Raw genomic sequence first — 14665 nt, 5'->3', positions numbered from 1 at the left:
ACATTGTGACAGCTTCTTTCTTTATTTTTTGAGCAGCCCTAGAGTAACATGTGCATGAATTTGTACAGACCTTGGAATCCATAGATTATTCATCTATCATGAATGTGTGCTAGGACTGCAAGCTGAAAATCCCCTTGAGAGTTTTATTGGAGATGGTACTGCAATTTCAGCCTCACTCTGAGACAAAATAACGTCTCAATCATTTTTATTTTTCTCCTTGAATAGTCAATGCATAGCATTTGAAGAAAGGTCTGTAGAGGTAGCTTTATCACCATTGTGTTTGCAGAGTAATTTCCGTCTCTCTTCTGTTTTGGGGGTTGTATGTTTTCTTAGGAAAGCTGTCCCATGGAAGCTGTGTATGTGTGTGTGGGGAGTTCCCCTTGTTTAGCCAGTAGGACAGCCAGAGCAAATGATTAGAAGGGAGAGAAAGTTAATATTGAAAGCAATGTTTTCTCCCTTGGGACAGGGAGAAGAATAATCACAGGGACCCACGGGGGTACTGAAGTATTTTCACAGGGCGGAGTTGATTGCATAGGTCTTTCCTTTTAATCAATTAGCCATTTATTTAGATTTATTTCTTGTTTCACTACATTTTTGGATAAAAAAATTATTATTTGTTGACTTGTTGGCAAAACCAACGCAAATTGAACCAATAAAAGAAACTACCAAATTACTAGTAGCTCAATATATATATATTTATTATTTTATAACTATTTTATTCTATATGTTTTTAAGCTTACATAACTTTTTGATTTGGGGGGGGGGGGGAAATGAAGCATAAAGATGCAGGATTGTCAGGAAATTCTGTACAGAGAGGAATCTTTTCCTTCCTGCTTTTGACTACTACTACTGTACCAGGACAGGAAAGGAGTATATCTTTCTCCTCTTGCTGCAATTTGAATGTGAATTTGATCTTCCTAAGGAAGAAAGATCAAATATCTTCTATCCAAGCACAAATAAAGAAGGGGAAGTGGAGAGAATAATACTGTTTGATATTGTCAGAGGTAACACGTAACCTACTGCTGAGCATATGTTATGGACCTACCTATGTCAACATACAGAGAGTATGTCTATTATAGGCCCATCTAGAGACCTTGATTCTTCATTTCAGACACAGCAACTGAAATTTTCAGCTTTACAGATACAGCTGTAGTTTGACAGCCGTGACATCAGTCTGTGTGCATGGGATTAAATGCATTCAGGCTGTAGACGGTGCAAAGGACTCGCGTAGTGCTCGAGTGCATCTTCTCTTTTACTCTTTGTTATAGTGGAAAAAGCAGCAAACGGATGAGGAAGGTATCAGCAGGAGCTTACTAAAGAGTGTAAGTGCTATTTGATATATGCATGGCTGGCTGCAGGTAGACCCAAGCTGCCTGTCCTTATTCTCCATGGTTGGTTAGAAATGAGTCTACTCTTTCTGGGTGGCATAGATAGCTACCATCCATTTGGCTCTGATTGTTTTACAAGACTGGTGATCACAATAAATTGCCTGTACTAGCATGAAGAATAACCCAATGAGGACAGTTATTTTGTAGTGAAGCTAAACACCACGTAAACAAGAAATGGAAGAGATTATTTTTAGAGATTTTATTTGACAGACTGATGTAACGTAAAGTTTTGTTGGGTTTCGAGAGAGAAAGCATCACAGATGCCCCTGGGGAAGGGAAACAGTCAGTTCTGGAGTTTTGTAGCTACTTCACAGGCAGAACCAGCAAGAGGTGAAACTGCAGAAAGAGCTTGAGTGATCTTTTCAGTGAACTATATTTTTTTTCATTCAGAAAAAAATTATGTTAATAGAAGCTGAATATTTTCTCTATATTTGCTAGATATTTTTTTCCTGATTTTGCTAAAATAAATGTGTTCTAGACCTAAAATTTTTGCACAAATGGCAACTTATTTATATTAAAATAAAAAAAGAACCTTAAAATTCCTGTGGTTGTAGGTTAAAAGAAAGGTATCTTTTTTGTCCATGTTTAGCTGAGAAGTAACTGATCTGAAGGAAACTGAAGTCACTTGCAAGGGTCATTGTTAAACAGCTTTTGTTATAGTTGTGCACTGGACATAGTTAGCACTGTAATTTTAGTAGGTTTAATGTATCTCTTTCCCTCAGACTGATATGAACATTGTATATTTGTTCTTTATACATTCTTTGTGCCTGAAGATCAATAAGAAAATTCAGACAATTTACTAGGCTTGTTTCCTCACGTTTTGAAACAAACACCCTTTGCAATGCCTGAAACATCTTCAAATGATTTCTCTTATCCTGTTTACTTTCTAAGGGCCATAATGTGCCATTGATTTTTTTTTTCTTTTCTTTGTTCTTTTTTTTTCCTTTTCTTTCTCTTTTAAAGGCAGAGCTTCCTACTGAAATCAATGGAAGGTTTGCTTAAAAATCAATTGGAAGGTTTGGCCCTGAAACATAAGACAATGGGGGCTCCTCAATCATATCAAGAGAAGTGATTAAGATACCACAAACAAACTGCTAATCCACACATAAAGGAACATGTGCTACTCTAAAAGCAACCATCTCTACCAGTGTGTAACTCTGTTTAACTTTGGTGGGAGCTTTGCCTGGAAAAGTGCAGTAGAATCAAGTACTAAATGTGAAGCAATGTCATCGGAATTATTAATCAAACATTTGTTGCTGAACTAAGGTCACTTACCAAGAGCAGATTGGTCTTTAAATAAACTACACAGGCAACATCGCTGATTTCTTGGTTCAAAGAACTTCTGGTCCTTGGGGATTGGGAAAGCAAGAAATGAATGTGAACGTTCAGAGCATCAAACTGCATGTTCCCAAAAGGACAGACTAAACTGATGAAACAATTCCCAATCTTTCTCAAAAGGCCTTTTGGACCTTCAAAAAGCTGACTGGGCTTTGACATGCATAACAGGGGTTTACAGAGTTACTCCTTTGGGAAGTAAGGAAGTGGAAGTACAGATTGCTTTTGGATATTCCAAGCCTCCTAGACCTCAAGTGTTACACTTTGATTCTTTTTGGTAAGCTTAAAACAGATAAGTAAGCATCTTCAACATTTCTTATCAACCCTTTTTTCTTTTTTCTTTCTTTCTTCCTTTTTTTCCCCAACCTATAGCTCTGAACCTTAACATTTGTGTGAGTCTCCCCATTGTTTTCAATAGAGCTTCATAACAAGGCAGAGGACAGAAGCTAACAGGACCCTGGCTAGGGAATTTTGTTCACTGGTCCAATGCTACAATCTCTTTTTCTTGGTTCAAATTTTACATATTTTATATTTTGGGGAACTGAGTAGTGATAAAGCCAATTAGCACCTCTCAAATTAGCTTTGTAAGCAACATGGCAAAGATGTAGATGGCCATATTTAAATTAAAAAAAAATGTTTTGAAGACTGTTTTTCCCCTTTAAAATGTAGCAATAATGTTATTTACAGTGCTAAAGATGCTTGTGGGAAAATGACTCTTGGGGGGCAATGCAGGCAGAAACTGTATGCATAAGGTTGCTTGTAGAAATGGTACATCTGTTATCTCCTGTATCTAGTTGTCTTCTAACTCTATACTTAAGGTTAGAAAACTGGCCACAGACGGAACTTGGTTTTAGTTTCTCCTCTTGGCCACTTCCAGAAAGTGAGTTTAGAGAGTTATCACCGTTTTCAAGGCCTGGAACTGGAGGCCTTGAAAACAAGGCTGTTTTCAAGAACTGGAACCCAGATTAGTTGTTCATCCTGTGAGTCAAGAATTATTTTGCCAATAAATACTGAGTAAGTCTTCTGTTCATCTTCCATGTGTGGTCATTATTGCAAACAAATGAGTTTAATTTGCTTTAAAAGCTTGTTACATGAGGCACAGTGGAGAACAAGGGCTGAAAAGAACTTCTGCATGTGTGGTTTCATTAAGAATTGTTTTCTCCAGAGAGCTCTCAGGTTGTCAGATTAAAAATGTAAAGAAACCTTTTACTCTAACAGCTTTCACAGTTATCCCCTTAGTAAAGTTTGCTTTTGTGATAATTACATTTTACCATCTACAGTTGTTTACTAAATGAACAGCTTTTCTCCGCTGCTAGACCAGTTTTCCTCTGATAGTTTGTGGTTTCAATGAAATATTTAGAAATACATGTTTGCCTTATGTTTGTTGTTTTTGTGTTTTGTTTTGATAGTAAAATGACTTTGGTTGCGGTTTTGGTGCATATGAACCATGAAGATTAGTTTAAGAATTATGACTGAAGTAACATTTCATTAACACTGCTGTATCATTGAGAAGAAAACTGCTGGCTTATTCATTTCCCTGTTAACAGAAAGGGGTCTTTCTCTGTTATGTTCATTGCTTCTAGGATGCACTGAAGAGGCAGGACAGCAGGTTAAAATCATCTCCATCACTGAATAACAGGTTTTTTTTTTGATGGAAATATTTCACAGGCAAACGTGTGCGTGATATTGCTCTAAAAAAACTTTGCTTTTTCAGCTTTGTAGCAAATAACGTACCTCTGCTTGCATGTAAAATTGTTATTAGTACATCAAACCATCAAGCTTATCAGTAGTGACCATTTTCATTCAGAGAAGCAGAAAAATCCAAACTACTTCCTATGGTAATGGCATCATTGCTGCTTGAACAAAGTAGCAGGTAGAACTTTAAATAGGTCAGTCTAAACAGGCACCTCTATATAAAAAAAAAAAAGTAAATATTTCTCAGTTTAGTTCAATGTGTTTTTTTTAATATTAAAGAATATCTTTTTCTTTTTTTTCTTTTTTTTTTCTTTGCAACCTAGCTGATTCCAGATCATGATTTGGTATGAATGCTTTACATTGAAAAATGTGAATCATAACAAACTTGACACAAAACCACTGTCGCTTGTAAATTAGGATAAATAACGTTAAAAACCTTTGAGTGTGAATTAATATGCATCTCTAAGTCTCTGATTTTTGTGTACACTTGTGAATGTGGTGAGAATTTCTTCTCTGTCTCTTTCTTTGAATCAGATCTGCTCAGTTTTGAAAGAAGCTAGTCAGAAACAGGTGTCAGAGGACAGAATTGAAGGAAAAACAAAACTCAATTGTCTGATTAAAAAAAAAGCTAGAATTTGGAATTCTTAAAAATAGGTAAGTTCTTCTTCTACCTGCATATTGAAGGGAGTTTTCTCTTCCTGAATGGAATTATGGACCTTCAGCCTCCCAGCTTTCTAGAAACTTGGGCCACCAGCAATACAGAGTATTGAGTTCAATCTTCTAAAATAGTTGCTGTATTATCCCCATGATTTGGAACTTTGTTATTTCTGCAAATGTAAGCCACAATCTTAGGCACAAAATTCAAATTGCACCAGTAAATTTTAATTTTGAATAAATCTGAGTGTGCAGGTTAAAAAAAAAAATCAGGAAAACATCTCAGGACAGACAGATCTTTTTTTTAAAAGTTCAACTTTAAGAGAGTCCTAGCTGCCTTAAGAATACGGCAAAACAGTATTTTTCGTAGTGGTGACATATCTAATTGCTAATGCTTTTGTTAGCCATTTTATAGCTTTGAAAGTACGTTAGCCAATAGTACTGGTGGTTGGAAGAGATGCTTTTCTTCTTCGCAGCCCCCAGACTCACTTTCTCCCCCTGCCTTCCCCAAGATCTTAGTATGAATTTACTAGGAAGGGTGAATCAGCTTTTCTGAACTCTTTAAAAATGGTTGTCAAGCCAAGTACAGTTGTCCTATGCTAGGACAAAGGGGAGCTTTCATAGTGATGAACAAAACCATGCTATCTATAGTGTCTTAAGTAAGGCCCCATTGCATCATTGATAGTATAGAGACAAATGCATTTCCATTGCCACAAGTTTATCAGGCAATTCCACCATTTACCACGCTATGTCTCAGTATAAACAAATGTATCCATTCCACCCACCCTGAAAAAGAGTCATAAATTCTCTGGCTGACGGTGTAGGTAGCATCTGTGCCTTGTTCTAGACAAATCTTAATGCAGGGTCAGGAATCTCAGCAAGCAGGTAAATGTTCTCTCTCTCTTCCTCTCTTTCTCTCTCTTTTTTTTCCTCTTTCTTTGTAATAAAAAAGTACCTGGCAACTGTTAGCAGTCTAACAGTTTAAGCCCTAAAATTATTATTGCATGTTCAGAGCTGAAACGAGGAATATAGTGTGTCTCGGCTACTACGCATATCATCACCTCTGCGTCAAGCAAGAACATAGCAGCAGCAAGTCTACACTGAAATCACGTTAATGATGTGCTGAACAAGAAAGCTGGAGAATCCAGAGGCAAGGCAGTCCCTAATCCCGTTGCTGGCTGTAGGATTCCCAGCTGTCAGAAATCAAGGATCCAGGCGCAGTGCAGCTTAAACATCATGGTCAGAGAGAGGCTGACAGCACAGTACCTGTAAGTACAGGCAATGTGGAGCAATTTACTTGCTTTTTAAATGCATTTGAACCTTTTGTACTCCCTCTGATAGTGATGAACTTCAATTCAATTCACAAAAATAAAAATTCAGAACGATTTTACACAAGTGACTGATAGCTTTATACTGATAAATACTGTAGTACTGTAACTTTGTGCAGACAACCTCCACCCTAAAGATCATACAGTCAAAGCAGACAAAATGAATAAAAGGTAAGAAATGCATTGTTATTTTTCGCTTTTTAGAGCTGGGAAAACCACAGCACTGAAAGGTTAAGTGGCTCGTCTATGGTCACGCAGGGAGCCCGTGGCAGGGCTGTGAATTAAATGCCTCTTCTTGTAAGAACTGTGCTGTCTCCTTAGGAAATATGAATAGCAGAGTAGAGAGAAACTACCCAGCACGAATTTACTGTGTGGTACTTGAATAACATGGCAGGTAGTACTGGAACTGAAATAATGAACTGATAGCTGAGAGTGGACAAAAACGTATTATAACACTGAGAAATGTGAGAAACTTGGTAATTTTTCTCTATATAGCCTTTTTCCTTATGGCAACAAAATGTACACGTTTGCTCTGTCAGTCCATCCACCTCTCCATTTGTGACTGATCTTTACACACAGGCAGCAGCAGGTCTGAGGGCACCATGTTCCTACACAGGCAGTCAAGTCACCTCCTCAGGAGGGGGGAGAACCTGAGTTTCATGTCCCCTACAGCAAAAATGCTGCATGGAGGGCTTGGTGGCCACTTGCTCTGCTTGGCTGGCCAGGCAGAAAGCACAGCTGGCACTGAGGACGAGCATGATGCCTGCTGCCCTTACCATGGCTCAGGTGCTCGAGAAGGACTAGCAGGGGAATCAGGCAGAAGTGCAGGAGGTACCTGCAGCGGAGCATGGGGAACCAAGATGATGGTGGTGGACCGTGGTCCATAGGTGCAGAAGAATCTAAAATTATTTAAATTTGATCCTTAATGGTGGTTTTCTCATTTGCTTTGCTGTTGCTATTTTTTTTTATTATTATTTTTCTATTCCCTATTGCCCTAGGCAATTCAAGTAGAGGTCCTAATTGTTTTCAATTTATATAAGTGTAAATTCACAGCTTGACTTTGAGGTTCATACTTGGTAGAGTTTGGTTTTCTTATTTCAGACTTTTCAAGGGAAGTTGGCCTAAATTCAACAACTTCCAAAGCTATCTGCACTGCACAAAAATAAGTACATGGCTAGTAATTAGCTAAACCTTGAGAACAGGTAGTTTAATTAGCTAGTATGAAACAACCACTTCAAATCAAGGACTTTCTGAAACCTTTACATGAGCTTAAGGACATTTAAATTTCTGCAACTCTTCTAGTTTCCTGTAAAAACCCTACAGCTTTTCATTTTATAGTTGCAAATGCTATAAGAAACAATACTTTTGAAGTTTATAGACTATTCTGATTCTAATGCAAACAAGCAATGTTTTCATTCCAAACTTTCAAAGTTGTGGCCTTGAACTCCTTAATTGTTTTTAATGGATTTTTTTTTCCTTTCCCTCCTATTTCTGTAGGCTGGACAGCATACAAAATGTGTGGACTCTTAACATATAAATTTATCTTACACTGGATAAATGTTCTTTCCAGTAATTGGCATAAAACACATTCTATTTAATGCAAACAGATCTTTGTCTCCACAGACAACTTATTAGAATAGCCAGAAGGTCATCAACTTTCCGGCAATCATTGTCTCGTCAAGACACTTCTGCTTGTTTCTTGTAGCCAGAAATTATTCCCTTGAAATGACAAAGGGCAGGTACTTTAGCTTTTGATGATGATTTACAGACTTCTTTTAAAGATGTAACTTCCAGTGAGGCATGTGGAAACCCTCTTTATTAGGGGTACCCATCTTTATTAGTTAATAAATTTCAACAGTCAGATATGTTGCCTTCTGTTAATCATATTGCTTTGTATACACGGAAACGAGCATTTTTCAGTATCTTCCTCTACAGAAATGTGCTATTCATTCTGTATCTATACTTGTAAATACCTTTGTTTGCTGGCACATTTGTTGTCAGGCTGTTTTCCATGCTAAGGAAAAGAAATGAGTAAAAAAAGAGTCAAAAAACCACAGTATTTCTTTAGAAAAATAAATAGGATAAGCTGGGGTAGCTAGAGAAACAAGCTTTTCCTTACGAAACAATGATAAGCAACAAGGATTTGGATAATTCAGTGCTTTATCTTTCTGCCTGCTGTAACTAAACTAAGAAAAGAATTCAATAGAAAATCAGATATGAAATTGCTCTTCCACTTCTCATGGTGTGAAAAGAAGGAAAAAAAAGTATATGGCAGCTCTTTTTCAAGAAGCAATCTACAAGTCAAAAGAAACATTATTCAAATTGTTTGATGAACAAGCATCAACTTAAATTCCTGGATCTTGTGTGTGTGACCTGAGCACTGCCTCATCTCCTGTGTGTGAACGCCAACTCTGGAGGCCTTTCTTGATCTGGCACACGCTGGCTGCCTGTTCTTTATTGTACCACTTGTTATGCAGAGAAGCACAATCACTCGGAGATGAGGAAATGTTATTACTGCTTGATAGCAAAAGATTGGCTCAAAAATTTCTGTAGCTTTTCTGTAACCCACTCTTTGCTCCTTAAATGTCCTGGAATTCTTTGCTTATTTTCAACTACCTGCATGAAATAGCTGTGATCGAGAGGCTTTCTTTGAGGCTATGGGAAGAAGACAGTACGATTGCACTGGTACTCTCAGTGCTAGAACTGGAAATAGCTGCTTCTCACTGTGCTTCATTTCATCTACCACTTTCTTGCAGTGAAACAAAAAGCTTGCTCACTTTCTTGACATAAAACATTGGCTTCTTCTCTGCAAGAGAAGATAGGGGAAATTGGAAACAATTTCTGTGAAAGTTGCACCCCTTACACCTCCGTAACATATAAATACTAGGATCTTGGTATAAAACCATTTTAAAATGTTGTACGAATCACAAAAAATCTCCCTTTATGTTTAAATAACTTCTTAGAATGTTATCTCCCTTCTTTACTGAGTGGCACTCTGATTTTTTTTTATTATGTTTTATTTTTTTATCTTGGCCCACAGGTACATTTTGAAAACAGGTTTGTGGGAAATGAATACTTCCTGTGCTGTGTATAGTGATGCTGGGTGACGTAGCCTGTGCATTCAAATTGGATGACCTCTTCAACCATGTGCTATTATGTGAGTACCATTTGTCTGCTGTTTTCAGCGACGTCTGAAGACACGAGCTCAGACCTTTCTAGCAGCACACTTGGACTGATGAAGCTGCCTTTATATGAGCATTCCTGCATCTCAGATCAAATGCCTGTACCTAGGGGAAAATTTTGCTGCTAGATACTTGTCATCAATAAAACACACAGAATGTATTTCTGTATGCCAGGTAATGCCTGCAACTGAGCAAAAGAATCAGCACTCTGTTTTTAAGTATGCATATAATAAAGAACAGCAGGATGTTCCTGGTTAAAAGAACACTCTGCTCTTTCTGCTTTTGTTTCTGGCTGGCTATTTCTGAGAAACATTTGAAAAGTATAAAGAATGGTGTACCATGAGCCACTACAGAATGGGAGGCTTATTAGCATGCACTTTGTGGTGACCTGTGATCAAAAGGCTGAGCTCATCGTTGTTTAATGTGCTTGTGAGCATGTATACATGAATGTGGAAGTTCAGCTTTCAGGAGTTTTGCTTTTAGAGATGCTGGCATGGTATGCATAGCAGAGAGAGGCTGCAAAAGAGAAGGAATCATTTTTTCCCTTCTCTTCTCTTCTGTTTTACCCTGCTATATATAGGTCTCCTGCTGGTTAGAGCTTGCATACGAGATGCACACATTCAGATTTCTGCTCTGAACTGGGCTTCGATCCTGGATCTGCCACCCTGTAGTGAGCTCCGGTCACAAGACATTGGCTTTGGGGTTAGGGTCTCTCTTCTAAATAGAAATTCCATCTCTCTATGAAATTGTTGTTTGATGTTTTCTGTTAGAAGCTGTTTTGTTAAAGACTAGCAATCCAAAGCACCAATCCATATCCCATGCAGCTCAGTTTTTTGCAATATTCAAGGAAATGTTTTTCCTATCTTTACTGAAATGTTTAGTACAGAAACTGTTCTTCTGTTGGTTGGTTCCAATAATGTGAGTAGATCTGTATGTATTGATCTCTTCTGTTGTGGGGAATTTCAGTGACCTTCAGTGAAGATATAAGACGGGATAAATTTGTGCTATTCTTTTCCCACTGATAAGAAGGAACTGTGTATGTAAAAACAAGTCCTAGTCTTACCTCCTTATTACTGAACAGTACCTGAAACTCAGACTACTTTCTGAGGGACAGAAGAGACAGTGAAAGCTAAAGCTAAGGCTAGATAGGCTAGGGTCTGAGAATGTCCTTTCTAAGCATATTATATGAATTTGAGATGAGAGAAAAATACAGTGTTTCTGTCTTCAAGGTGACTTTAACTGTGAATTTAATGCAGTAAAAATGGATAGAAATTATGTAAATGAAGCAGCAACTGGATTTGGGAAACTGTAGAAGTGTCTTAGGAAGACATCATATCTCTATACAGAAGTATGGAAGGTTATTTTCAATTCAAATTCTCTTCTGCAGCTTGTCATCTCTTTCTGCAAGCATTTGGTAATTTTTTGAATCTGTTCTTGTTTCTTCCATTAGTACTTCATCCTCAATCTCCTTTGGTTCATTTCTTCCTGTTCTAGATAAATGCTGGTGTCCCATTTGCCTCTGTCTTCTCTGTATCAACTGATCTTCCATTCTAGATCTTCTAAAATTTAGCTTCGAACTCTTGTAGTTTGCTTTTCACAATGATTCCCAAGCCATTTATTTTTTGTTTCCTAGCCAAAGCTATACATCTTGAACTGCTAATTGCATTTCATGCTGTCATCCATACTTGTCCTGGGATTTCTTCTTTCTCTGCCTTCCTTTCCTCCGTTCGTAATAGATCATCCTCTGACTCTTTCTATCAAAGTATAAAAAATACAGGGAATTATTTTCCTCATCTTCCCTCTTGACACTATAATTTTTGCAATAACTGCAACTAAGAACTTCTAGACCCCAAAACCTAAGCTAGGTTAAGCTTAGTATGTTCACAGGATGGATCTTAGAGGTGTAAGTGGATTAGTTTTCTGTAAGGATCATATGTACTTGTAATATGTATTCAGAGGATAAGGATGTTATTTTAAAACAGTAATATGTGGAAAAAAATGGAACTACAGCAGAATGCTTCCCTGACTGTAATAAAGGGTAAAACTGAGAAGGGAATTTCAGAGGCATATACACAGTAAATTACATTCACATTGATTTAAATTGGTTTTAGAATTAGTCTTTAACCAGACAGTACTCCCATTGTGCCTTGTGGCATATACCTAATCAGAAGGAGGATATTTTAGAATGACTAAGCGAAATATTGGAACAAGAAAAATGGTGCATTAAAAACAAAAGGCAATAGGTTACATTTCAGAGAAGATTCCCAGATTGTCTCCAACTTGCAGATTGTTTTTGCTAAACCATAGTGATTTATTAAGGCTGGCATAAAAAGACCCTGCTGCTCCCTGTCCTGAGATGACTGTTCCATTGCAGCCCTTTATAGTAGATAAGTAATTAGTCAAAGGAATGAAATAATTGAATTGATGGGGCTTTCAGTAATCAGGGTCAAACTAACCCTACAAACCCCTTCCTGTTTTCTTCAGCTGATTACCAAAAGCTCTTAGGTCTCTTGTCTCTCCCCTCCTGTTTTTCCTCTAAATATTGTTATCTTCAAACATTAATTTATTTCCCTTTTCTGCCATCTTCTTAATAATACATTTTTCTTTAACTAACATCTATGCCTGCCTTTACCACCTGAATTTATATGGGTCCATCAGGCAAGCTCAGTACAACTAAAGAGCTCACTGCCTGCTGCCCCCTCTTGTACCTGTCAGTCTGGAACATGGTCTGCTCATTTTGGCAAGTGAGGCTTCTGGACACTGTCACACCCTTACACTTTCTTCCTCTTCAGCACTTCTGAAAAGATTTCCATACAGAAGATTTTCTATCCAGCTCATTCAGCCTCTCCGTTTATCTCAGCTACAGCAACATCCGTCACTCTGGCCTTGACAAATAGTGTTCTGCTCCACTTGTAGCCGTGGAGGATACTGCTGAAAAGATCACTTTCTTTTGTTATCCCTCTCTTGCATCTTTCCTTTTTCTATATTGCATCAGAAATAACTGCTTTTGCCTTCCAGGTCCTTTAGAGTCCAACCCTATCGTAGCTATTACCACTCATTCACTGTCAAGATGCTGACTCTTGCCTTTGATCAACCTATTAAAGCAGCCTCCACTGCCTACTTATTAAATTTTTAAACAGCCACTTGTGTATGTACTCCTGAGCTGCCTGTCATCCTTGGAGGAGCTTCTCCAGCCAGAAACTTAAACTAAACAGGCACTTTCCATTCTTCATGTTTCTAAACTATAAATTCAAAGCCCCAAATGTTGTCCGCTGCTGACTATCCCCAGCGTAAGTAGGTAGATCCCTGAAACACCGTGAGTCATGGTGGGCATTTATCATACAAAGCCATGAGAATTGGTGCTGTGGGAAATTGAGAAGACCACAGTGAGAAGTAAGTAGTCATCTGATGACACCTCGCATAACCAGTTTAAAGCAGGTATCCCTGCTCAATGCATAAAGAGGTCTCTTCAACAGGCCTTTGTGAAGAGTGGTATAAACGTGGGCAACGCTTTTCCGTCTTTCACCAAGAAAAAAAAGGAGAAAAATAGATTTCTTGACTCTTTTTTCCTTCTATAATAACACCTGTAATTGACTTTAGCATGATAGGTCGTGAAAAGAACACAAAAACAGAGCCTAACTTTGGTACATGCAATAAAGAGACAGGACAGAGGCAGCTCCTCACCATACATTTTAAATAAACACAACAGAAAAAGGAGAAAGTAGTTTGCCAAATTAGCGAATAGTATGATTGCCACTGAATTTGGGGCATTTTAGGAATGTTTAGGCAGAAAGGAGTAAGTTTAGCGAGCAGCAAAAGGAAAGGAAGGGGAGAGCAGTGGGTTCTGTGAAGAGGAGGCAGTGTGTCAAGGCAGAGGCAAAGTCAGCACAGCGTGAAGATGTCTCATTTTGATTAAAATCCTAACTAGCCTCTACAAAGGTGACACTTACCTCTAGCCAGTTTTGCCTCTCAGTGTTCTCCCAAAGCTGGGTAAAGCAGGGTGAGACCAAATAGTCGCAGGAAGTTAAAAGCATGCAATTCCCATCCATTGGGTATTCAGGTGCCAGGTGAGAGTGCCTCTGAAGCCAGGGCAGGAAGAACCCTGCTACCTCCTCCTGCTGGCTGTGACTGTCCTTCCTTAAAATGCAGACACAGAACTCTTTAATCATGTTGTGCAAGAAGGCAAAAAAAACCTGCTTTGTTAGATTTGAGGAGAGGAGAGGAGAGGGAAGAGAATTATTAACACACTTACATTATCTTGTAATAACAAAACAAAGCCATTTATTTTTTCTAACTAAAAATACTCAACTGAAAGCAGACTTTTTCTTAAAATATTTATATTTAATAATAAAAATTCTCATGGACAAACACTTTTGGTAGAGGTGTTCAGAGCAGCACTCAGTTTCAGTTGGCAGTATTTATCCATTATAATTAAAGTTAAAATAAAATATGACATGCTTATTAAAGTGAAAATCAATTATTGAATAAGAGTTTATATATGCGTGTGTATATATAGAGATAAATAAATATAATTCTGCTTATTAATTACAAAGAGACTATAGCTTCAACCAGTAATAGACTTGCTTCACAGTAGTAACTCTAGTGTGATCAGCCACAGCTAAGGTTGATTTTTTTTTCTTTTCCAGTGTTGCAAATAAATAAATAAATTATATTTCCAAAATGGCATAAGAAAAGATCATCAGTGCAAAAGGGAACAATATTCCTTATTAAGGCTAGTGCAAAACATTTGGAAAACTGGGAAACTGTTGGAGGAGTGTGTATTGTTAATTAGAAATTAAAGATATGTCTGAAAAAGTTAGAGAGACCATAATGGGGGACAAAGAGAAGGAAATTATTTCTGTGTAGAAGAAGGATGGAATGCCAACAATGGTGTTATAATAGGCAAAGATGGTAAAACTGTCAACCACAGTGCAGAGAAGGCAAAAGAACTCAGTAAATATCCCTGCTCTGATTTGGAACAAAGCACCATGATATACTCATATTTGACAGTAATAAGGACTACTTCGTATTCAATCAATACATTGGGAGGATGTTAAGCAGCAGCTGTCAGAGCTAAATGTTT

General features: G+C 37.8%; 1 long non-coding RNA gene across 1 annotated transcript in view; it reads left to right on the top strand.

Moving 5' to 3' along the window:
• The window catches only part of LOC106040242 (uncharacterized), a 69131-nt gene that overhangs the window by 39315 nt on the left and 15151 nt on the right, over positions 1–14665 (top strand). Inside the window, exons 9-12 of the long non-coding RNA XR_010833154.1 lie at positions 2352–3000; positions 4953–5072; positions 6025–6340; positions 9441–9557. This is a non-coding gene — a long non-coding RNA (uncharacterized lncRNA). The remainder of the gene's footprint in view (positions 1–2351; positions 3001–4952; positions 5073–6024; positions 6341–9440; positions 9558–14665) is intronic.

Source organism: Anser cygnoides, chromosome 1, assembly GCF_040182565.1.
Source record: "Anser cygnoides isolate HZ-2024a breed goose chromosome 1, Taihu_goose_T2T_genome, whole genome shotgun sequence".
Taxonomy (NCBI): Eukaryota; Metazoa; Chordata; class Aves; order Anseriformes; family Anatidae; genus Anser; species Anser cygnoides.
The sequence above is the reverse complement of the archived record's forward strand: the minus strand, read 5'-3'. Positions and strand labels throughout refer to the sequence as shown.